This window comes from Arachis hypogaea, chromosome 6 (assembly GCF_003086295.3).
Source record: "Arachis hypogaea cultivar Tifrunner chromosome 6, arahy.Tifrunner.gnm2.J5K5, whole genome shotgun sequence".
NCBI lineage: Eukaryota > Viridiplantae > Streptophyta > Magnoliopsida > Fabales > Fabaceae > Arachis > Arachis hypogaea.
The window spans coordinates 90901599-90925781 of NC_092041.1; the positions used below are offsets into that span (position 1 = coordinate 90901599).

At 40.8% G+C, this 24183-nt stretch overlaps 1 protein-coding gene and 1 non-coding gene across 18 annotated transcripts in view; both read right to left on the reverse strand.

Moving 5' to 3' along the window:
* LOC112696912 (uncharacterized) overlaps window positions 1-24183 on the reverse strand; it is a 32717-nt gene that overhangs the window by 2087 nt on the left and 6447 nt on the right. For 2 of the 17 annotated variants that reach the window (XR_011862465.1, XR_011862458.1), the window contains one exon: window positions 4323-4978. The exons of 13 other annotated variants lie outside the window; for them this stretch is intronic. The gene's annotated coding sequence lies outside the window, so the exon portion shown is untranslated. Of the gene's footprint in view, window positions 1-4322; window positions 4979-16734; window positions 21005-24183 lie in introns of those variants that run through there. 2 more of the 17 variants (XR_011862466.1, XR_011862459.1) reach the window with 1 other exon arrangement.
* Window positions 14108-14211, reverse strand: LOC112700033 (small nucleolar RNA R71). The gene has a single exon (XR_003152958.1). It is a non-coding gene; the product is annotated as a small nucleolar RNA R71 (small nucleolar RNA).

Sequence of the window (24183 nt, forward strand, 5' to 3'; positions counted from 1 at the left end):
TTAATAGTAAAAAAAAAAAAAAAAAGAGGAGCTTTGGCGGGCTTAGCCCGCCAGCCCGCCAGCCCGCAGTTAGGCGGGGCGGGCTAGGATTCTAGGACCGCCTCACTAGGCGGGGCGGGGCGGGCTTCTGGCGGGGCGGGGCGGGGCGGGGCGGGCTTCCCCGCTTGCCACCCCTACCCTTCGGTGACAAAGGATCAGCACCACCACCAAGTGCAACAAAGTTGGACATGGCGGCACCAGCCACCATCATCAAGTCAGACTCTACAGCGCCGACTGGTACAGAAGATCTCGTCCGAGATTGACCTACAGTTTCAGGTAACCCTCGGAACATTGGCGCCGTTGCCGGGGAACCTGAAAGTCATCCCACCACCATGGCGGACGACCATGACAACGACCACGATTCGGATCTCGAAGATAGAACGCCGCACAAAAATGCAGACACTACACCGAAAGATATCCCGCAACCTAACAGAGACAAGAATTCACCAAACCCAGGAGCCCTTGAGACGCTTCAAGATCGTTTAAAACAATTTGAGGAAGAAGTCCAACATCAGCAAGAAGCGGGGAAGGACCTACAAAGGGAGATAAGGCGACGCCGGGAATTGGAGGACAAACTCCTAAAACTGGAAGCCAACCTAAAAACCAAAGCTCCGCAATCTAGTCATGAAGATAACTCCTGCAAGGACCAAGACCCATTCACCAAAGAAATCATGAAGACCAAAATCCCAAAAAACTACAAACCTCCCGACATGACTCTATATGATGGCACATCAGATCCCAGCCATCATCTCAGTAACTTTCGAAGCAGAATGTATCTCACCGACACATCAGATGCAACTCAGTGCAAAGCCTTCCCGACTACCTTAACAAAAATGACGAACATGGTTCGACAATCTACCCCCTAGGTCCATCTCAAGTTTCGACGACCTAGCCAAAAAGTTTCTAGCCAGATTCTCTATCCAGAAAGACAAAATCAAGCACGCCCCAAGTCTATTAGGAATCAAATAAGGAGATCGGGAAAGTCTCCGCAGCTACATGGAAATATTGAACAAGGCATGTCTAGACATACAAAGTCTGCCCACAGAAGCGGCCATCATGGGCCTCATCAATGGCCTACGAGAAGGGCCTTTTAACCAATCCATATCGAAAAAACATCCCGCATCTCTAAATGAGGTACAAGAACAAGCAGCGAAGTATATCAACATGGAGGAAAACTCTCGACTAGGAGAGATCTCAAAATCCGGATTCTCCTACTCCTCCTGAGATAAGGACAAAGAATCCAAGAAAAAAGAAGATCGATATGGGAAAAAGATAAAAAAATACCACAATTATACCCCTCTTCGGGTATCCCTTGTGGATGTCTACCGAGAAGTATGCCATACTGAAAAGATACCTCCAGTTCGACCACTCAAAAGCAAAAAAGGAGGAGGAAACCGGGCAGAATATTATGAATATCATTGAATCTTTGGACATTCCACCAACGAATGTTTAGACCTAAAAAATATTATAGAAAAACTTGTAAGGAAAATTAGATCGGTATTTGGCGAGCCAAGCAGACGATCCCATAAAAAGAAGAAGGGATGAAGATGTCGGACAGGCAGAACGACCACCTCGTACACCCGAGAGACACGTCCACATGATACACGGAGGATTTGCGGGAGGCGGGATCTACAAATCATCTCGCAAAAGATATCTTAAAGAAGTATATCATGTCGAGGGAAGAGAGGAAACACCCGACATCCCCACAATTACTTTTACCAAAAAGGACGCATCCGAAATCATCTCAGGACACGACGATCCTATGGTCATCACTATCGTATTGGCAAATGCAAATCTCTACCGCATACTGATAGACCAAGGAAGCTCCGCCGTCATCTTATTCAAAACTATCTTCGACAAACTCGGTCTAGAAGAAAAAGAACTCAGAGCATATCCGAACAGCCTATTCGGACTGGGAGACACCCCAGTTCAACCACTTGGATACATCTCACTACACACGACCTTTGGAAAAGGAAACCAGTCAAGAACACTCAAGATAGACTACATCGTGGTCGACTTCAGCCTACAATGCCTTAATAGGTCGGACAACAATGAATCAGCTCGGTGCAGTAGTCTCGACTCCACATCTATGCATGAAGTTCTCAACTACAGAAGGAATAGCTACGATAAAAGCAGACTAGAAGACGGCGCACCGCTGCTACAACGAAAGTTTAAACCTCAGAGACAATGGAGAAGAATTCCACACAATCAAACTCGGTGGAGCTCAGAGGCGGGAAGAACTCCGCCCCACAACCCGAAGGTGAAGTAGAAAAAGTCCAGATCAGAGATATCCTGGACAAAACAACCAATATTGGTACAATCCTAAAAGGAGACATAAAAGAATCACTCGTACAGTTCTTACAAGATAATGTCGACCTCTTTGCATGGAAGGCTGCAGACATGCCAGGCATAGACCCTAAGTTAATATGCCACAAGCTATCAGTCTACCCAGGATCTCGGCCAGTCCAACAGAAACGTAGAAAAGCTCAGACCAAAACGATTCCAAGCTGTGGAAGAGCAGGTACAAGCTCTACTGGAGGCAGGATTCATAAGAGAAGTCAAGTACCCACTATGGCTAGCTAACATTGTCTTAGTGAAAAAATCAAATGGGAAGTGGCAGATGTGCACCGACTACACTAATCTCAACAAAGCCTGCCCAAAAGATCCTTATCCACTCCCAAGTATCGACGCTCTGGTGGATGCCTCCTCCGGATATAAATACCTTTCGTTTATGGACGTATATTTGGGATACAATCAAATCCCGATGTATCCACCCGACCAAGAAAAAACCTCATTCTTAAACCCAAAAGCAAACTACTGCTACATCGTCATGCCTTTTGGACTTAAAAACGCGGGAGCTACTTATCAGAGATTAATGAATAAGGTCTTTACGGATCACACCAGAAAAATCATGGAAGTATATGTGGATGACATGTTAATAAAGACACAAAGTGAAAAGACGTTGCTGTCTGACCTCACCCAAGTATTCGACACTATAAGAAGGCATGGCATGCAACTTAATCCTGCAAAATGCACCTTCACAGTAGAAGCTAGAAAATTCTTAGGTTTTATACTCACACAAAGAGGAATCGAGGCAAATCCGAATAAATGCCGGGCCATACTCGACATGAAGAGGCCGACTTGTGTCAAAGAAGTACAATAACTCAATGGAAGGTTAGCAGCCTTGTCCAGATTTCTAGCTGGATCAGCAATAAGATCTCTCCCCTTCTATGCCATTCTAAGGAAGGGAAAGAGGTTTGAATGAACAACGAAGTGTGAGCGGACCTTCCAAGATTTCAAAAGATTCCTGGGACAGCCACCTATCCTAACTCGGCCACGGGAAGGAGAACCACTAATATTATACCTCGCAGTAGGAAGTCGGGCAGTAGCCTCAGCACTGTTTGAGAAGACGACAGTGGGCAATGGTAGGCAAAATTGTGATTTCTGATAATGGCATTCATGTTCGTTCTCTCCCTGGTAATGACACCAAAAACTTGGTGCATGATACCATGGTCCAAACATAACTTCACAACTTTGCACAACTAACCAGCAAGTGCACTGGGTCATCCAAGTAATAAACCTTACGTGAGTAAGGGTCGATCCCACGGAGATTGTTAGTATGAAGCAAGCTATGGTCATCTTGTAAATCTCAGTTAGGCGGATAATAAATGATTATGGAGTTTTCGAATAATAATAATAAATAAACAGAAAATAAAGATAGAAATACTTATGTAAATCATTAGTGAAAATTTTAGATAGGCGTATGAAGATGTTGTGCTCCTTTTGAATCTCTGCTTTCCTACTGCCTTCATCCAATCCTTTTTACTCCTTTCCATGGCAAGATGTATGTAGGGCATCACCGTTGTCAATGGCTACATCCCATCCTCTAAGTGAAAAAGGTCCAAATGCTCTGTCACGGCACGGCTAATCATATGTCGGTTCTCGATCATGTCGGAATAGAATCCGTTGATTCTATTGCGTTTGTCATCACGCCCAACAATCACGAGTTTGAAGCTCGTCACAGTCATTCAATCCCTGAATCCTACTCGGAATACCACAGACAAGGTTTAGACTTTCCGGATTTACATGAATGCCGCCATCAATTCTAGCTTATACCACGAAGATTCTGATTGAGGAATCCAAGAGATATGGGCCCGGTCTAAGGTAGAACGGAAGTGGTTGTCAGTCACGCGTTCATAGGTGAGAATGATGATGAGTGTCACGGATCATCACATTCATCATGGTGAAGTGCAACGAATATCTTAGAACAGGAATAAACTGAATTGAATAGAAAATAGTAGTAATTGCATTAAAACTTGAGGTACAGCAGAGCTCCACACCCTTAATCTATGGTGTGTAGAAACTCCACCGTTGAAAATACATAAGTGATGAAGGTTCAGGCATGGCCGAATGGCCAGCCCCAAAACGTGATCACAGGATCAAAAATACAATCCAGGTTGTCTAATACGATAATAAAATGTCTTATTTATACTAGACTAGCTACTAGGATTTACAGAAGTAAGTAATTGATGCAGAAATCTACTTCCGGGGCCAACTTAGTGTGTGCTTGGGCTGAGCTTGAGCTTTACACGTGCAGAGGCTTCTTTTGGAGTTGAACGCCAAGTTGTAACGTGTTTTTGGCGTTAAACTCTGGTTTGTGACGTGTTTCTGGCGTTTGACTCCAGAATGCAGCATGGAACTAGCGTTGAGCGCCAGTTTACGTCGTCTATTCTCAAATAAAGTATGGACTATTATATATTGCTGGAAAGCTCTGGATATCTACTTTCCAACGCCGTTGAGATCGCGCCATTTGGACTTTTGTAGCTCCTGAAAATCCATTTCGAGTGTAGGAAGGTTAGAATCCAACAGCATCGGCAGTCCTTTGTCAGCCTTTTTATCAGAGTTTTGCTCAGGTCCCTCAATTTCAGCCAGAAAATACCTGAAATTATAGAAAAACACACAAACTCATAGTAAAGTCCAGAAATGTGAATTTAGCATAAAAACTAATGAAAACATCCCTAAAAGTAGCTAGATCCTACTAAAAATTACCCAAAAACAATGTCAAAAAGCGTATAAATTATCCGCTCATCAGGCAACAACCTGTATACTTCATTAGCAAAGCATTACAAGGATCCGAGCTGAACTACCAAAAAATAGAAAAATTCGCCTATGCTCTCATACTAACATGTCGACGACTCCGTCCCTATTTCCAAGCTCACATCATTAGAGTTCGGACCAACCAACCCATAAAAGGGATTTTGCAGAAAACGGATTAGCAGGCAGAATTTTGTAATGGGCAGTCGAGTTGTCTGAATTCGACCTTCAATATGAATCTCGGATAGCCATCAAATCACAATATCTAGTCGACTTCATTGCAGAATTTACAGACACCCCAGAAATCCCTACAGAATGGAATCTCTACGTAGACGGCTCCTCAAACAAAACTAGAAGTGGCACAGGCGTGATAATAGAAAGTGATTAGGGAACACAAATCGAACTTTTACTCAAATTCGGGTTCCCTGCTTCAAACAACCAAGCTGAATATGAGGCACTACTAGCTAATTTGAAGCTGGCTAAGGAGATTGGAGCTCAAAAGGTTATCATCTTCAGCGATTCATAGGTAGTCATCTCACAAATAATAGGGAACTACCAAGCCAAGGATCCCACCATGAAAAAGTACTTGGACAAAACCAAGGAACAGCTCAGACAAATCGGAGAATATGAGGTCCGCCACATACCTCGGGAACAGAATGCTCGAGCTAATGCACTCTCAAAACTAGCCAGCACCAAACCAGGGGGCAACAATAGAAGCCTCATCCAGGAAATGTTGCAGAACCCGTCAATCTCGGAAGAAGAAAAGGTCCTAGCTATAACAGGTCTGGATCAAGGATGGATGACTTCCATAATTAACTACCACAAAACAGAAACATTCCCTACAGATAAGAAGAAAGCAAAGAGGTTAAAATGGGAGGCACAATACTACACCATCATAAACAATACTCTATACAAAAGAGGGATTTCAATGCTACTGTTAAAATGTGTGCCGACTTCCAACACAAAAGAAGTTTTAGAAGAAGTACACAGTGGCATCTGTGGTAACCACCTCGGAGCACAGGCTCTTACCAAAAAAGTACTCCGAACCGGATTCTATTGGCCAACTTTACAAAAAGAAGCAATGGAATTCGTGAAGAAATGTCCACCATGTCAGAAACATGCTAACTTTCATATCGCCCCGCCAGAGGAACTCATCAGCGTGACCTCATCCTGGCCATTCGCAAAATGGGGGCTCGACCTCCTAGGACCTTTTCCTCAAGGATTAGGACATGTCAAGTTCCTCATTGTAGGGGTAGACTATTTCACAAAATGGATTGAAGCAGAGCCTTTAGCCAATGCCACTGCCCAAAGAAGTCGGAAATTTCTATACAGGAACATTGTCACAAGGTTTGGGATTCCTCACTCCATCACCACAGACAATGGCACTCAATTCACCGACGCGGGCTTTAGAAAGTTGGTAGCCAACTTGCAAATAAAGCACCAATTTACATCCGTAGAACACCCCAGGCTAATGGACAAGCAGAAGCTGCCAATAAAGTCATACTAGCCAGGCTAAAACGAAGACTATAGAACGCAAAAGGAGCTTGGGCTGAAGAACTCCGACAAGTCCTATGGGCGTATCGAACAACTCCGCACTACGCCACAGGGGAATCACCCTTCCGATTAGCTTACAAAATGGAGGCAATGATCCTAGTAGAAGTTGAAGAAGGATCGCCCAGAGTGATTCATTACAGCGAAGAGGCCAACTTCCAACTTCAAAGGGAGGAACTCAGCCTACTCCCAGAAATCCGAGAAAGAGCTCGGATCAGGGAAGAGGCACTAAAATGACGAATGGCTTCAAGATACAACCAAAAGGTAGTGCCGTGAAGTTTCACCGAGAACGACCTCATTCTAATTCGAAATGACATCGGAACAACTCGACCTGGAGAAGGAAAGCTGGCAGCAAACTGGAAAAGACCTTACCGAGTCATAGAAGTACTTGGAAAGGGCTACTACAGGTTGTTCGAACTCGAAGGGCAAGAGCTACCAAGGTCATGGCACGCCTACAACCTAAGAATGTATTATAGTTAAAAATAATAAAGATCTTAGGACAAGGTGCACTCTTTTTCCTAAAAAGGTTTTTTAATGAGGCACCAAGCCAATATCTACAAACTGCTCGACTTAGGAGGACAAACGTCCACATGTATATATTTGCATATTTTCTATCTTGAATGAAGCTTTTTCAGATTTTCTACTAATCCTTTATCAAGACGAATTAATTTAAAACGCAAAAATTCATCGCCCGATTATAAAGCTACAGATCGGCCAAAGTGAAACCAAACTCATTGTTCGATCACGATAGGGACCAATGAAGATGAAAAATCGAATTCATCAAAGGTCGACTAAGCGAGGATCAAATTCAATTTCTACAAAATTGGCAAGATGAAAAGTGACAAAAACAGAATAATGCAAGAAGTTATAGAAAGTGATCCATAGAAAGGACATGACGAGGTCTTAATAAAAATAGGTTGCTAAAAATAACTTAAAGACGGACCGACGTAAAGAAGTCGGACCAGTCAACACAATAACCAAAGTTATAAAAAGTCAATCCCTAAAAAAAGGTCTGGCCAGCCCTGAAAAGTGGATTACTAGAAATAACTTAGAAGGGACCGACATGAAGAAGTCGGCCTAAGCCACTAAAAAGTTATAAAAAGTAATCCATAAAAGAGACCTGACCAAGGTCCAAGAAAATGGATTACTAGAAATAACTTAGAAGGGACCGACATGAAGAAGTCGGCCCAAGCCACTAAAAAGTTATAAAAAGTAATCCATAAAAGAGACCTGACCAAGGTCCAAGAAAATGGATTACTAGAAATAACTTAGAAGGGACCGACATGAAGAAGTCGGCCCAAGCAACTAAAAAGTTATAAAAAGTAATCCATAAAAGAGACCTGACCAAGGTCCAAGAAAATGGATTACTAGAAATAACTTAGAAGGGATCGACATGAAGAAGTCGGCCCAAGCCACTAAAAAGTTATAAAAAGTAATTCATAGAAGAGACCTGACCAAGGTCCAAGAAAATGGATTACTAGAAATAACTTAGAAGGGACCGACATAAAGAAGTCGGCCCAAAGCCAAGCTAAAAAGTTATAAAAAATAATCCATAAAAGAAACCTGACCAAGGTCCAAGAAAAATGGATTACTAGAAATAGCTTCAAAAAGAAGTCGGACAACAGAAGGCAGGCGTTATAAAGGACCCAAACCGGACCCAAAAAGCCATGACCTCAAGGAAATCAAACTACAAGCACCACATCAGAGAATGCAAAAAAGACTAGTTGCACAAAGCTAGACAGAAAACAAAACGCAAAGGAAATCAAAAAAGATCGAACAACAAGGCTCCAATACTCTCAAGATTCCCTAAGTTTTCAGAAAGATGCAGACAAGCATATCACAAAAAGAAACAATGTTAAAACTCAAGAGATCACCCGAAGTTGACCCCAAGAGGCTTGAAAAACTACCTTTGTTTTTTCAAAATAAGGTTGCTAAAAAAGCAACTAAAATACCCAGAAGTCAAGACCACCAACCACAAAACAAAAGAGTTTAAAGCCCACAGGTCGGGCTATATACAATACATCAAAAATAATTATAGAGAATCCAAAGATTTCCCAGTAGCAGCATCCCAGGGTGAAGGAGTGCGAGTCTAAAGAGGCACCGCATCTAGCATCCCATCATCCCGGTTCAGGATCTGGACATCAGGATCAGATTCAGGTTGAATGACTTCAGCTGCCGGAGTTGAAGAAGGTGGCACGACGGAGGCTTTAGTCGAAGGAACAGGAGGAGGGTCGACTTCATCATCATCAGGGTCATCTGGGACAAGCTTACCATCTTTTACAATGTTGTCCAAGCTGAAAAGAGTGAGGTCAAGCTCGGGTGCAAGAACTCGAACTTGGTCCTTCAGATTCTCATAAGCAGCAGTTACACTGCCTACAAGATGACCCTGGAGCTCGGCGTAATCAGCTCGGGCAGACTCTGACTCCCCTCTAAGACCTATCATCTCCTTATAAGTGGCGACGTAGCTATCCTTATGCTTCAACGCCGTATCCTCAGCCAACTGTGCAGAAGCCGCCAAAGCAATAGATCTAGTCCTTTCACCCTCCAACTCTTTCTCCAGTCGGGCCACTTTTACCTTGAGCTCCTCCTTCAAGCCCTTAATCGGATCTAGTACATGAATTTCGAATTTATCCTTGAATTTAATTTAATTATATTGATGTGGTGGCAATACTTTTTGTTTTCTGAATGAATGCTTGAACAGTGCATATTTTTGATCTTGTTGTTTATGAGTGTTAAAATTGTTGGCTCTTGAAAGAATGATGAACAAAGAGAAATGTTATTGATGAACTGAAAAATTCATGAATTGATTCTTGAAGCAAGAAAAAGCAGTGAAAAGCAAAAGCTTGTGCGAAAAAAAAATGGCAAAAAAAATAGAAAGAAAAAGCAAGCAGAAAAAGCCAATAGCCCTTAAAACCAAAAGGCAAGGGTAGCAAGGATCCAAGGCTTTGAGCATCAATGGATAGGAGGGCCCAAGGAAGTTAAATCCAGGCCTAAGCGGCTAAATCAAGCTGTCCCTAACCATGTGCTTGTGTCATGAAGGTCCAAGTGAAAAGCTTGAGACTGAGTGGTTAAAGTCGTGATCCAAAAGAGTGTGCTTAAGAGCTCTGGACACCACTAACTGGGGACTCTGGCAAAGCTGAGTCACAATCTGAAAAGGTTCACCCAGTCATGTGTCTGTGGCATTTGTGTATCCAGTGGTAATACTGGAAGACAAAGTGCTTAGGGCCACAGCCAAGACTCATAAGTAACTGTGTTCAAGAATCAACATGCTTAACTAGGAAAGTCAATAACACTATCCGAAATTCTAAGTTCCTAGAGAAGCCAATCACTCTAAACTTCAAAGGAAAAAGTGAGATGCCAAAACTGTTCAGAAGCAAAAAGCTACAAGTCCCGCTCATCTAATTAAATTAATATTCATTGATATTTTGGACTTTATAGTATATTCTCTTCTTTTATCCTATTTGATTTTCAGTTGCTTGGGGACAAGCAACAATTTAAGTTTGGTGTTGTGATGAGCGGATAATTTATACGCTTTTTGGCATTGTTTTTATATAGTTTTTAGTAAGTTTAAGCTACTTTTAGGGATGTTTTCATTAGTTTTTATGTTAAATTCACATTTCTGGACTTTACTATGAGTTTGTGTGTTTTTCTGTGATTTCAGGTAAATTCTGACTGAAATTAAGGGATTTGAGCAAAACTCTGAAGAAGGCTGACAAAAGGACTGCTGATGCTGTTGGAATCTGACCTCCCTGCACTCGAAATGGATTTTCTGGAGCTGCTGAACTCCAATTGGCGCGCTCTCAACGGCGTTGGAAAGTAGACATCCAGAGCTTTCCAGCAATATATAATAGTCCATACTTTATTCGAAGATTGACGACGTAACTTGGCGTTGAACGCCAAGTACACGCTGCTGTCTGGAGTTAAACGCCAGAAAAACGTCATGATCCGGAGTTGAACGCCCAAAACACGTCATAACTCGGAGTTTAACGCCAGGAAATGCCTCAGCTCGTGGATTAATCAAGCTCAGCCCAAGCATACACCAAGTGGGCCCCGGAAGTGGATTTATGCATCAATTACTTACTCATGTAAACCCTAGGAGCTAGTCTAAGTATATATAGAACATTTATCTATTGTATTAGACGTCTTTTGACCACGTTTCATCTTTGGTCTCAGTTTTGTTTTATTCTTCATCTTAGGAGATCATTGATCACGTTTTAGGGGGCTGGCCATTCGGCCATGCCTGAACCTTCCACTTATGTATTTTCAACGGTGGAGTTTCTGCACACCATAGATTAAGGGTGTGGAGCTCTGCTGTACCTCAAGTATTAATGCAATTCTATTATCTTTTATTCAAATCTCTCTTATTCTTATTCCAAGATATCCATTCGTACCCAAGAACATGATGAATATAATGATGAAAGTGACGATCATTATTCTCTCACTTATGAACGCACGTGATTGACAACCACTTCCGTTCTACATGCAACAGAGCTTGAATGCGTATCTCTTAGATTCCCCAACAGAATCTTCGTGGTATAAGCTAGATAGATGGCGGCATTTATGAGGATCCGGAAAGTCTCACCTTGTCTGTGGTATTCCGAGTAGGATCCTGGGAATCCGGAAAGTCTAACCTTGTCTGTGGTGTTCCGAGTAGGATTCCGGTAATGAATGACTGTGACGTGCTTCAAACTTGCAACCTGCTGGGCGTTAGTGACAGACGCAAAAGAATCAAGGGATTCTATTCCAGTAGGAGCGGGAACCAACCAGTGATTAGCCGTACTGTGACAGAGTGCGTGAGCATTAGTTTTCACTGCGAGGATGAGATGTAGCCATCAACCATGGGTGATGCCTCCAGACGATTAGCCGTGCGACTGACAACCGCATAGGATCATTTTCCCGAGAGGATTGAAAGTAACCACAGCTGATGGTGAACCCCTATACAAAGCTTGCCATGGAAAGGAGTAAGAAGGATTGAGTAGAAGCAGTAGGAGAGCAGGCGTCCTTGAGCCATGCAGCATCTCCATTCGCTTATCTGAAATTCCCACCAATGAATCTGCATAAGTCTTCTATCCTTTTATTTAATCTATTCTTTTATCTTTATTTTCGAAACCCATAAACCATTTTAATCTGCCTGACTGAGATTTACAAGGTGACCATAGCTTGCTTCATACCAACAATCTCTGTGGGATCGACCCTTACTCACGTAAGGTTTATTACTTGGACGACCCAGTACACTTGCTGGTTAGTTGAACGGAGTTGTGAATTTAACCAAGAGACACAATAGCTTTTGTGTATATACCAAAGAGCCAATATTGATGATCACAATTTCGTCCACCAGGTTTTTGGCGCCGTTGCCGGGGATTGTTCGAGTATGAACAACTGACGGTTCATCTTGTTGCTCAGATTAGGTAATTTTCTTTTTTAAAAATCTTTTTCAAAAATTTTTCTTTTTATTCTTCGTTTTTCCAAACTATGTTTTTCGAAAAAATTAAAATAAAAATACAAAAAAATTAGAAAATCATAAAAATCAAAAATATTTTGTGTTCTTGTTTGAGTCTTGTGTTAATTTTTAAGTTTGGTGTCAATTGCATGCTTTTAAAAATTTTTCTTGCATTTTTCGAAAATCTCATTCATTCATAGTGTTCTTCATGATCTTCAAGTTGTTCTTGACAAGTCTTCTTGTTTGATCTTGATGATTTCTTGTTTTGTGTCTTTTGTTGTTTTTCATGTGCATTTTTGCATTCATGTTTTCCATCCATTAAAGATTTTTAAGTTTGGTGTCTTGCATGTTTTCTTTGCATCAAAAATTTTTCAAAATTTTGTTCTTGATGTTCATCATGATCTTCAAAGTGTTCTTGGTGTTCATCTTGACATTCATAGCATTCTTGCATGCATCTTGTGTCTTGATCCAAAATTTTCATGTTTTGGGTCATTTTTGTGTTTTTCTTTAAAAATTCAAAAAAATCAAAAAAATATCTTTTCCTTATTTTCCTCCAAATTTTCGAAATTTTGGGTTGACTTGGTCAAAAATTTTTAAAATTAGTTGTTTCTTACAAGTCAAGTCAAAATTTCAATTTTAAAAATCTTATCTTTTCAAAATCTTTTTCAAAAATCATATCTTTTTCATTTTTTATATAATTTTCGAAAATTTCAAAAATTATTTTTCAAAATATTTTCAAAATCTTTTTCTTATCTTTTTATCAAATTTTCGAAAATTTAGCTAACAATTAATGTGATTAGTTCAAAATTTGAAGTTTGTTACTTTCTTGTTAAGAAAGGTTCAATCTTTAAATTCTAGAATCTTATCTTGTAGTTTCTTGTTAGTTAAGTAATTTTTGAAATTAAATCTTTTTCAAAATATCTTTTTCAAATATATATTTTTATCTTTTATCTTATCCTTTTCAAAAAAAAATTTATCTTTTTCAAAATTTGATTTCAAAACATCTTATCTAATTTCTTATCTTCTTATCTTTTTTAAAATTTTGATTTCAAATCTTTTTCAATCAACTAACTAACTTTTTGTTTGTTTCTTATCTTTTTCAAAACCACCTAACTACTTTTCCCTCTCTAATTTTCGAAAATTCTCCCTCTCTTTTTCAAAAATTCTTTTTGTTTTAAATTTTAATTTCAATTACATTTATCTTTAATTTTCGAAAATCACTAACCCCTTTTTTAAAATTATTTTCGAAAATTTCTCTTCTCTTCCCTTATTCTATTTAATTATTTAATTACTAACACTTCTCTTCACCTCTCTTCATCTAAGAATCCGAATCCATCCTTCTTCTTTCTTCTACCCCTTTCTTCTTCTACTAAAATAAAGGAATCTCTATACTGTGACATAGAGGATTCCTCTTTCTTTTCTTGTTTTCTTCTCTTTCATATGAGCAGGAACAGGGAAAAGGGCACTCTTGTTGAAGTTGATCCAGAACCTGAAAGGACTCTGAAGAGAAAATTAAGAGAAGCTAAATTACAACAATCCAGAAACAACCTTTCAGAAATTTTCGAACAAGAGAAGGACATGGCAGCCGAAAATAATAATAATAATAATAATGCAAGGAGAATGCTTGGTGACTTCACAAAACCAACATCCAAGTTTGATGGAAGAAGCATCTCCATTCCTGCCATTGGAGCCAATAACTTTGAGCTTAAGCCTCAATTAGTTGCTTTGATGCAACAAAACTGCAAGTTTTATGGACTTCCATCTGAAGATCCTTATCAGTTCTTAACTGAGTTCTTGCAGATCTGTGAGACTGTAAAAATGAATGGAGTTGATCCTGAAGTCTACAGACTCATGCTTTTCCCTTTTGCTGTAAGAGACAGAGCTAGAATATGGTTGGATTCACAACCTAAGGATAGCCTGGACTCCTGGGATAAGCTGGTCACTGCCTTCTTGGATAAATTCTTTCCTCCTCAAAAGCTGAGCAAGCTGAGAGTGGATGTTCAAACCTTCAAACAAAAAGATGGTGAATCCCTCTATGAAGCTTGGGAAAGATACAAGCAGTTGACCAAAAGATGTCCATCTGACATGTTTTCAGAATGGACCATGTTAGATATATTCTATTATGGTCTCTCTGAATTTTCGAAAATGTCACTGGACCATTCTGCAGGTGGATCTATTCACCTGAAGAAAACGCCTGAAGAGGCTCAAGAACTCATTGACATGGTTGCAAACAACCAGTTCATGTATACCTCTGAGAGGAATTCCGTGAATAATGGGATACCTCAGAAGAAAGGAGTTCTTGAAATTGATGCTCTGAATGCCATATTGGCTCAGAACAAAGTGTTGACTCAACAGGTCAACATGATCTCTCAAAATCTGAATGGACTGCAACATGCATCCAACAGTACTAGAGAGGCAGCTTCTGAAGAAGCTTATGATCCTGAGAACCCTGCCATGGCAGAGGTTAATTACATGGGTGAACCTTATGGAAACACCTATAATCCATCATGGAGAAATCATCCAAATTTCTCTTGGAAGGATCAACAAAAGCCTCAACAAGGCTTTAACAATGGTGGACGCAATAGGCTAGGCAATAGCAAGCCATATCCATCATCTTCTCAGCAACAGACAGAGAATTCTGAACAAAACACCTCTAATTTAGCCAATATAGTCTCTGATCTGTCAAGGGCCACTTTCAGTTTCATGAATGAAACCAGATCTTCCATTAGAAATTTGGAGGCACAAGTGGGCCAGCTGAGTAAGAAAGTTATTGAAACTCCTCCCAGTATTCTCCCAAGCAATACAGAAGAGAATCCAAAAGGAGAGTGCAAGGCCATTGATTTGATCAAAACAGCCGAATGCACTAGGGAGGAGGAGGACGAAAATCCTAGTGAGGAAGACCTCCTGGGACGTCCTTCAAGCAAGAAGGAGTTTCCTATTAAGGATCCAGAGGAATCTGAGGCCCATCTAGAGACCATAGAGATTCCATTAAATCTCCTTTTGCCATTCATGAGCTCTGAAGACTATTCATCCTCTGAAGAGGATGAAGATGTGACTGGAGAGCAAGTTGCTCAATACTTAGGAGCTATCATGAAGCTGAATGCCAAGCTGCTTGGTAATGAGACTTGGGAAAGTAAACCTCCCTTGCTCATTAGTGAACTAGATACTTGGATTCAGAAAACTCTACCTCAAAAGAAACAAGATCCTGGCAAGTTCTTGATACCTTGCACCATTGGCACCATGAGCTTTGAAAAAGCTCTATGTGATCTGGGGTCAGGGATAAATCTGATGCCACTCTCTGTAATGGAGAAGCTAGGGATCATTGAGGTACAACCTGCCTTGTTCTCATTACAATTGGCAGATAAGTCATTGAGACAAGCTTATGGGACAGTAGAGGACGTACTAGTAAAGGTTGAAGGCCTTTACATCCCTACTGATTTCATAATCCTAGACACTAGGAAGGAAGATGATGAATACATCATCCTAGGAAGACCTTTCCTAGCCACAGCAGAAGCTGTGATAGATGTTAACAGAGGTGAGTTAGTCCTTCAATTGAATGGGGACTACCTTGTGTTTAAGGCACATGGCCATCCCTCTGTGACAAAAGAGAGTAAGCATGAAGAGCTTCTCACAGTTCAGAGTCAAGAAGAGCCCACACAGTCAAATTCTAAGTTTGGTGTTGTGAGGCCACAACCAAACTCTAAGTTTGGTGTTAAGACCCCATATCCAAACTCTAAGTTTGGTGTTGGGTCTACACTAACATTGACCTGATCACCTTGTGGCTCCATGAGAGCCACTGTCAAGCTATTGACATTAAAGAAGCGCTTGTTGGGAGGCAACCCAATTTTATCTATCTAATTTTATTTTATTTTGTTTCTTTGTTATTTTTGTGTTTAATTAGGTACATGATCATGAGGAGTCACGAAAAAATCAAAAAAATTAAAAACAGAGTCAAAAACAGAAGAAAAAAAATTTTCACCCTGGAGGCAGCATAGACTGGCGTTCAACGCCAGTAAGATGCATCTGGCTGGCGTTCAACGCCAGAACAGAGCACCATTCTGGCGCTGAACGCCAGAAACAAGCAACAACCTGGCGTTTAACGCCAGGATGTGCACACAGAGGACAATCTGGCGCTGAACGCCAGAAACAAGCATGAAACTGGCGTTCAACGCCAGAAACATGCATTACATGGGCGTTTAACGCCCAGAACATGCACCAATGGGCGTTTGAACGCCAGAATGATGCATGGAGGCAATTTACATGCCTATATGGTGAAGGAATGGTATTTCTTTTCACCTCAGGATCTGTGGACCCCACAGGATCCCCACCTCAGGATCTGTGGACCCCACAGGATCCCCACCTACCTTTTCTTTTAATCCTAATCACACTCTCCTAATCTAACTCTCATTTTCACTCTTCCCCATGTCACTCTTCCCAAAAACCTTCACCAATCAACTCAATTCCTCTTCCCAATTACCCCATGCACCATTCACATCAACCTTCTCTTCCCCATAAACCCCACCTACCTCCATAAAATTCAAATTCACTTTCCCACCCATTCCCACCCAAATTGGCCGAACCCATACCCTCCCCTCTCCCTATAAATACCCTTCTTTTCTTCTTCATTTTCACACAACACAAACCCCTTCTTCTCCCACATAGCCGAACCCCCTTCTTCCCCTCTCTCCTCTATTCTCTTCTTCTTCTTTTCTTTTCTTTTCTTTCTTGCTCGAGGGCGAGCAAAATTTTAAGTTTGGTGTGGAAAAAGCCTAAGCTTTTTGTTTTTTCATTCACCATCAATGGCACCTAAGACCGGAGTATCCTCAAGAAAAGGGAAAGGGAAGACAAAAGCTTCCACCTCCGAGTCATGGGAGAAGGAGAGATTCATCTCCAAGAGCCATCAAGACCACTTCTATGATGTTGTGGCAAAGAAGAAGGTGATCCCCGAGGTCCCTTTCAAGCTCAAAAAGAATGAGTATCCGGAAATCCGACATAAAATCCAAAGAAGAGGTTGGGAAGTCATAACCAACCCCATGCAACAAGTCGGAATATTGATGGTTCAAGAGTTCTATGCCAATGCATGGATCACTAGAAACCATGATCAAAGTATGAACCCGAACCCAAAGAACTATATCACAATGGTTCGGGGGAAATACTTAGATTTTAGTCCGGAAAATGTGAGGTTGGCGTTTCACTTGCCTATGATGCAAAGTGATGAACGCCCCTACACAAGAAGGGTCAACTTTAATCAAAGGTTGGACCAAGTCCTTAAGGACATATGTGTGGAAGGCGCCCAATGGAGAATAGACTCCAAAGGCAAGCCAGTCCAACTAAGAAGACTGGATCTCAAGCCTGTGGCTAGAGGATGGTTGGAGTTCATTCAAAGATCCATCATCCCTACTAGCAACCGATCTGAAGTTACTGTGGATCGGGCCATCATGATCCATAGCATCATGATTGGAGAGGAAGTAGAGGTTCATGAGGTCATCTCCAATGAACTCTACAAAATAGCCGACAAGTCCTCACCCATGGCACGGCTAGCCTTCCCTCATCTTATTTGCCATCTATGTTACTCAGCTGGAGTTATCATAGATGGAGATGTCTCCATTGAAGAAGACAAGCCCATCACCAAGAAAAGGATGGAGCAAACAAGAGAAGTGCCTCACGGCCCTCAAGAAGAACATGAGGAAGTTCATCATCAACAATTGCCTCAAGGAATGCACTTTCTTCCCAACAACTATTGGGAGCAACTCAATACCTCTTTAGAAGATTTGAGTCATAATGTTGAACAATTAAGGGTGGAACATCATGAGCACTCCATCATTCTCCAAGAAATAAGAGAAGATCAAAGAGCAATGAGGGAGGAGCAACAAAGGCAAGGAAGGGACATAGAAGAGCTCAAGGACATTGTTGGTTCTTCAAGAAGAAGACGCCACTAAGAGGTGGATTCATTCCTTGTTCTTTATTTCTTTCTGTTTTCGGTTTTTAGTATTGTGTTTATCTATGTTTTGTGTCTCTACTTCATGATCATTAGTATGTAACCATGCCTTAAAGCTATGAATAAAATCCATTAATCCTTCACTTCTCTTAAATGAAAAATGTTTTAATTCAAAAGAACAAGAAGTACATGAATTTCGAATTTATCCTTGAATTTAATTTAATTATATTGATGTGGTGGCAATACTTTTTGTTTTCTGAATGAATGCTTGAACAGTACATATTTTTGATCTTGTTGTTTATGAGTGTTAAAATTGTTGGCTCTTGAAAGAATGATGAACAAAGAGAAATGTTATTGATGAACTGAAAAATTCATGAATTGATTCTTGAAGCAAGAAAAAGCAGTGAAAAGCAAAAGCTTGTGCGAAAAAAAAATGGCAAAAAAAATAGAAAGAAAAAGCAAGCAGAAAAAGCCAATAGCCCTTAAAACCAAAAGGCAAGGGTAGCAAGGATCCAAGGCTTTGAGCATCAATGGATAGGAGGGCCCAAGGAAGTTAAATCCAGGCCTAAGCGGCTAAATCAAGCTGTCCCTAACCATGTGCTTGTGTCATGAAGGTCCAAGTGAAAAGCTTGAGACTGAGTGGTTAAAGTCGTGATCCAAAAGAGTGTGCTTAAGAGCTCTGGACACCACTAACTGGGGACTCTGGCAAAGCTGAGTCACAATCTGAAAAGGTTCACCCAGTCATGTGTCTGTGGCATTTGTGTATCCAGTGGTAATACTGGAAGACAAAGTGCTTAGGGCCACAGCCAAGACTCATAAGTAACTGTGTTCAAGAATCAACATGCTTAACTAGGAAAGTCAATAACACTATCCGAAATTCTAAGTTCCTAGAGAAGCCAATCACTCTAAACTTCAAAGGAAAAAGTGAGATGCCAAAACTGTTCAGAAGCAAAAAGCTACAAGTCCCGCTCATCTAATTAAATTAATATTCATTGATATTTTGGACTTTATAGTATATTCTCTTCTTTTATCCTATTTGATTTTCAGTTGCTTGGGGACAAGCAACAATTTAAGTTTGGTGTTGTGATGAGCGGATAATTTATACGCTTTTTGGCATTGTTTTTATATAGTTTTTAGTAAGTTTAAGCTACTTTTAGGGATGTTTTCATTAGTTTTTATGTTAAATTCACATTTCTGGACTTTACTATGAGTTTGTGTGTTTTTCTGTGATTTCAGGTAAATTCTGACTGAAATTAAGGGATTTGAGCAAAACTCTGAAGAAGGCTGACAAAAGGACTGCTGATGCTGTTGGAATCTGACCTCCCTGCACTCGAAATGGATTTTCTGGAGCTGCTGAACTCCAATTGGCGCGCTCTCAACGGCGTTGGAAAGTAGACATCCAGATCTTTCCAGCAATATATAATAGTCCATACTTTATTCGAAGATTGACGACGTAACTTGGCGTTGAACGCCAAGTACACGCTGCTGTCTGGAGTTAAACGCCAGAAAAACGTCATGATCCGGAGTTGAACGCCCAAAACACGTCATAACTCGGAGTTTAACGCCAGAAAATGCCTCAGCTCGTGGATTAATCAAGCTCAGCCCAAGCATACACCAAGTGGGCCCCGGAAGTGGATTTATGCATCAATTACTTACTCATGTAAACCCTAGGAGCTAGTCTAAGTATATATAGAACATTTATCTATTGTATTAGACGTCTTTTGACCACGTTTCATCTTTGGTCTCAGTTTTGTTTTATTCTTCATCTTAGGAGATCATTGATCACGTTTTAGGGGGCTGGCCATTCGGCCATGCCTGAACCTTCCACTTATGTATTTTCAACGGTGGAGTTTCTGCACACCATAGATTAAGGGTGTGGAGCTCTGCTGTACCTCAAGTATTAATGAAATTCTATTATCTTTTATTCAAATCTCTCTTATTCTTATTCCAAGATATCCATTCGTACCCAAGAACATGATGAATATAATGATGAAAGTGACGATCATTATTCTCTCACTTATGAACGCACGTGATTGACAACCACTTCCGTTCTACATGCAACAGAGCTTGAATGCGTATCTCTTAGATTCCCCAACAGAATCTTCGTGGTATAAGCTAGATAGATGGCGGCATTTATGAGGATCCGGAAAGTCTCACCTTGTCTGTGGTATTCCGAGTAGGATCCTGGGAATCCGGAAAGTCTAACCTTGTCTGTGGTGTTCCGAGTAGGATTCCGGTAATGAATGACTGTGACGTGCTTCAAACTTGCAACCTGCTGGGCGTTAGTGACAGACGCAAAAGAATCAAGGGATTCTATTCCAGTAGGAGCGGGAACCAACCAGTGATTAGCCGTACTGTGACAGAGTGCGTGAGCATTAGTTTTCACTGCGAGGATGAGATGTAGCCATCAACCATGGGTGATGCCTCCAGACGATTAGCCGTGCGACTGACAACCGCATAGGATCATTTTCCCGAGAGGATTGAAAGTAACCACAGCTGATGGTGAACCCCTATACAAAGCTTGCCATGGAAAGGAGTAAGAAGGATTGAGTAGAAGCAGTAGGAGAGCAGGCGTCCTTGAGCCATGCAGCATCTCCATTCGCTTATCTGAAATTCCCACCAATGAATCTGCATAAGTCTTCTATCCTTTTATTTAATCTATTCTTTTATCTTTATTTTCGAAACCCATAAACCATTTTAATCTGTCTGACTGAGATTTACAAGGTGACCATAGCTTGCTTCATACCAACAATCTCTGTGGGATCGACCCTTACTCACGTAAGGTTTATTACTTGGACGACCCAGTACACTTGCTGGTTAGTTGAACGGAGTTGTGAATTTAACCAAGAGACACAATAGCTTTTGTGTATATACCAAAGAGCCAATATTGATGATCACAATTTCGTCCACCACTCTCATGGAGTCATTATTCTTGGCCATCTCTGAAAAACAAAATCAACCATAGAAACAAGTTACAAGCTGGTGGTAAAAGGCAATAAACAAAGTAAAACAAAGTAAGAGAAAGTAGGGTCACTACCCAACTCAGCTCGGACAAGAAAATGGTCCCCTAGAAATCTCTTTGTATCAAGATGAGGAGGTTCCTCCCAAATATCCTCCAACACAGTTACAAAGGCCTGCTCAACCTCATCAAGCATCTCCCATGAGTATCGACACACTACAACATTTCTTTGCCAACACAAAGGGAAGACAGGTTCACCATTCGCCTCTAAGAAAAAAGGTCATGCTCCCTCAACAGCTCGAACCTTGAAAAAGTAGTTCTTAAAGTCCCTAAAGGACTCATCATACATGGAAAAAACTTTGTGCCCTTGGGCAGACCTGAAAGAAACCCAAGAAGCTTTCTTTTTGGTAGTCCCAGGCTTGGTCAGAACAAAGAGATATAGAAAGAGAGTTTGAGAAGGTGTGACATCTAATTCTTGGCAGAGCAACCGAAAGATCTTAATAAAACCCCAAGAGTTCGGATGGAGCTGGGATGGAGCAACGTTACACGACCACAACAAATCAGTCTCGAAAGAAGTAAAAGGGAAAGTAATGTTCAGCCGGTTGAAAAAATAGTCATAGGCATAAAAGAAGGGACGCTCCCCCTGAACCAAGGTCGGGAAACAAACCCTCTCATCAGAATCAGGTGCTACAAACTCATGATCTTTCTTCTGGGCACGGTTACTACAAATCCTATGACGTTTTCTCATCTCTGCACATAACTCAGCATCTACCACAGAGAGACACATCAACACGAGGGAGTCCATCCAGTCGGACATACCCTCAGGAACCTTAGAAGACGTCCCAACAATATTTTTGCGAAGAGACATGGCCAACTAGTCCTACAAACAAGAAAAGAAAATGGATTACTAACCAAAAATAGCTCGGGTGAAATCAGAACTACTCGGACACACACGACACAGAGCAAATGCAAACAGCAAAAGGAAAACCCCAAGACACACACCAAGGTCTAGGGGCATCCTTTGGAGGCAAAGACATGGTAAGGAAGACTCCAGAAAGGGCTATGAAACTACACCCCAAAACTTTCAGCAAAAGAACTACCAAGCAAACAAAACATGCCAAGTGGAAATCATCAAAGACGCAAAACCTTTCTTTTCAAAATCAAAACGAGCCACCAGAAAAATCTGTTACTTTCTACAAAATCCATCAGTAACATTATCAGCATGGCAAAGGTCATCAAAATGAGCAATCTTTTGGAGAAAGCAAACAGGTCCATGAAGGCCTCAGTAACAACATTAAGAGGAACACTAACAAACAAACACGCAAAATCTTCAGAGAACCCACTCAGGAGCATACACAAGGCCAAAAAGCCAGAAAAACATGCATCACAGCAACCATCGAGCATAACGACGCAAAAAGGTTCAAGCTTCCCAACATGCATTCAAGCAAAATCAAAACTTCACCAAGAATCGAATGCAAAGCGGTGAAATAAATAAAGAAGCAAAAAGAAGAACCAACCTGGAAAAAAGAGGAAGCTTCAAAGAAATTGAAGACGGAAAGAAGGAATCCAAAATCACCTTTTAGAGCAAAAGAAAACACCAACAAGACACCAAACGGTGTCGCAGGGAGAAACGCGAAAATGTAAATTTCAGGCAAAACAGAAAGTGAGAAAGAAAAAGGAGAAGTTACAGTAACAGAGAGGAGAAACCGTTTTTGCAAAAAGTTTAAAATGACAAAGAAACGGAGCATTAAAAGAATTAATGAGGTTATTAAACGTTCGCGCACTCCCAAAGCAAGGAAACACGCGTTTACGAAAGAATAAAAATTCAAAGGGAAACGTTCCGCATTCAAAGGACAAACTCTACAAAGAAGAAGTTGACAAAATGCTCGAGTTCGGCTTCACCATAGAAGGATCGAAGTCCTAAACACTAAGACTCGACCTCAAAAGAAAGACCAAGCTCGAGTAGGGGCACTGTTCATACCCTGTGTCGAGCAGTCCGATCAGGGATGTTCTACTGATAAGACGACCGACCTCTTCAGGTCAGGACAATCCGACCTCTCCTCAAAAAGCTCGGCCAAATCACCAGGAAAAGCCCAAAAAGGGCCCAAATGGAGGAACACGACCCAAATCCAAAGGCAACCCAAGCCTATAGAGATAAGGGCGGTTCCCTTTGAAGACAAGATGACCTCACTCAAAGATAAGATAAGATAAGATAAAGATAACTAACTTATCTTATCTAAGAAGGTCGCTCTACACCATTATAAATACACTGAAGCACCCAAGTATAACTCATACTCTGATTCTACTAAAAATCTGCTTAATACCCTTGCTAACTTAAGCATCGGAGTCCCTTGCAGGTACCATTACCTTTCGGTGACAAAGGATCAGTACCACCATCAAGTCCAACAAAGTCGGACACGGCGGCACCAGCCACCATCATCAAGTCGGACTCTACAGCGCCGACTGGTATAGAAGATCTCGTCTGAGATCGACCTACAGTTTCAGGTAACCCTCGGAACAATCTTCAATCATGCATATCATCTATTATAATTCTTCTAATAATTAAGATAGATGCATAAAATTAAGACATGTATGTGTTATTGATTTGAATTCTTCTAAAGTTATAGCTATATATATGTGATGTCTGTGTGTGTCTAGATACTACTTAGCTTAGCTTGCAGGTGAATTTGATGAGTCTTGAATGAGAATTCATATCAAGATATATAAGGAAGCAAACATTAGTTTGTGTTTGGGTCCATAGCAGATCAGAGATACAAGAAAGAAAATACCAAAGCTATAGTCATTCATATATAAATATTACACAAATTCACTATGGACTAATACCACTGGCAGAAGAGGTAGTTCCATGTGACATATTACTATATTATATTATAATATTAAATAGAAGCTTAAAGATCAGACAAGGGAGAAAGAAATTAAAAGTGCTGGTTCCGTGAGATATAATAATCTCTTCATGCCCAAGTCTGATATTGGAAGCAAGTATATAGTTATATACATACCCTCATGTCCATCATATCCATGTACCTAAAAGAGGTAAAATGAAAATAGATCTTTGGCTTTTTTGAGTTTCACATGCATGTATCTATCATGGCAAAATAAAGTTATTATTACTTATTAGATCTAGCTATAGCTCTATCTCCC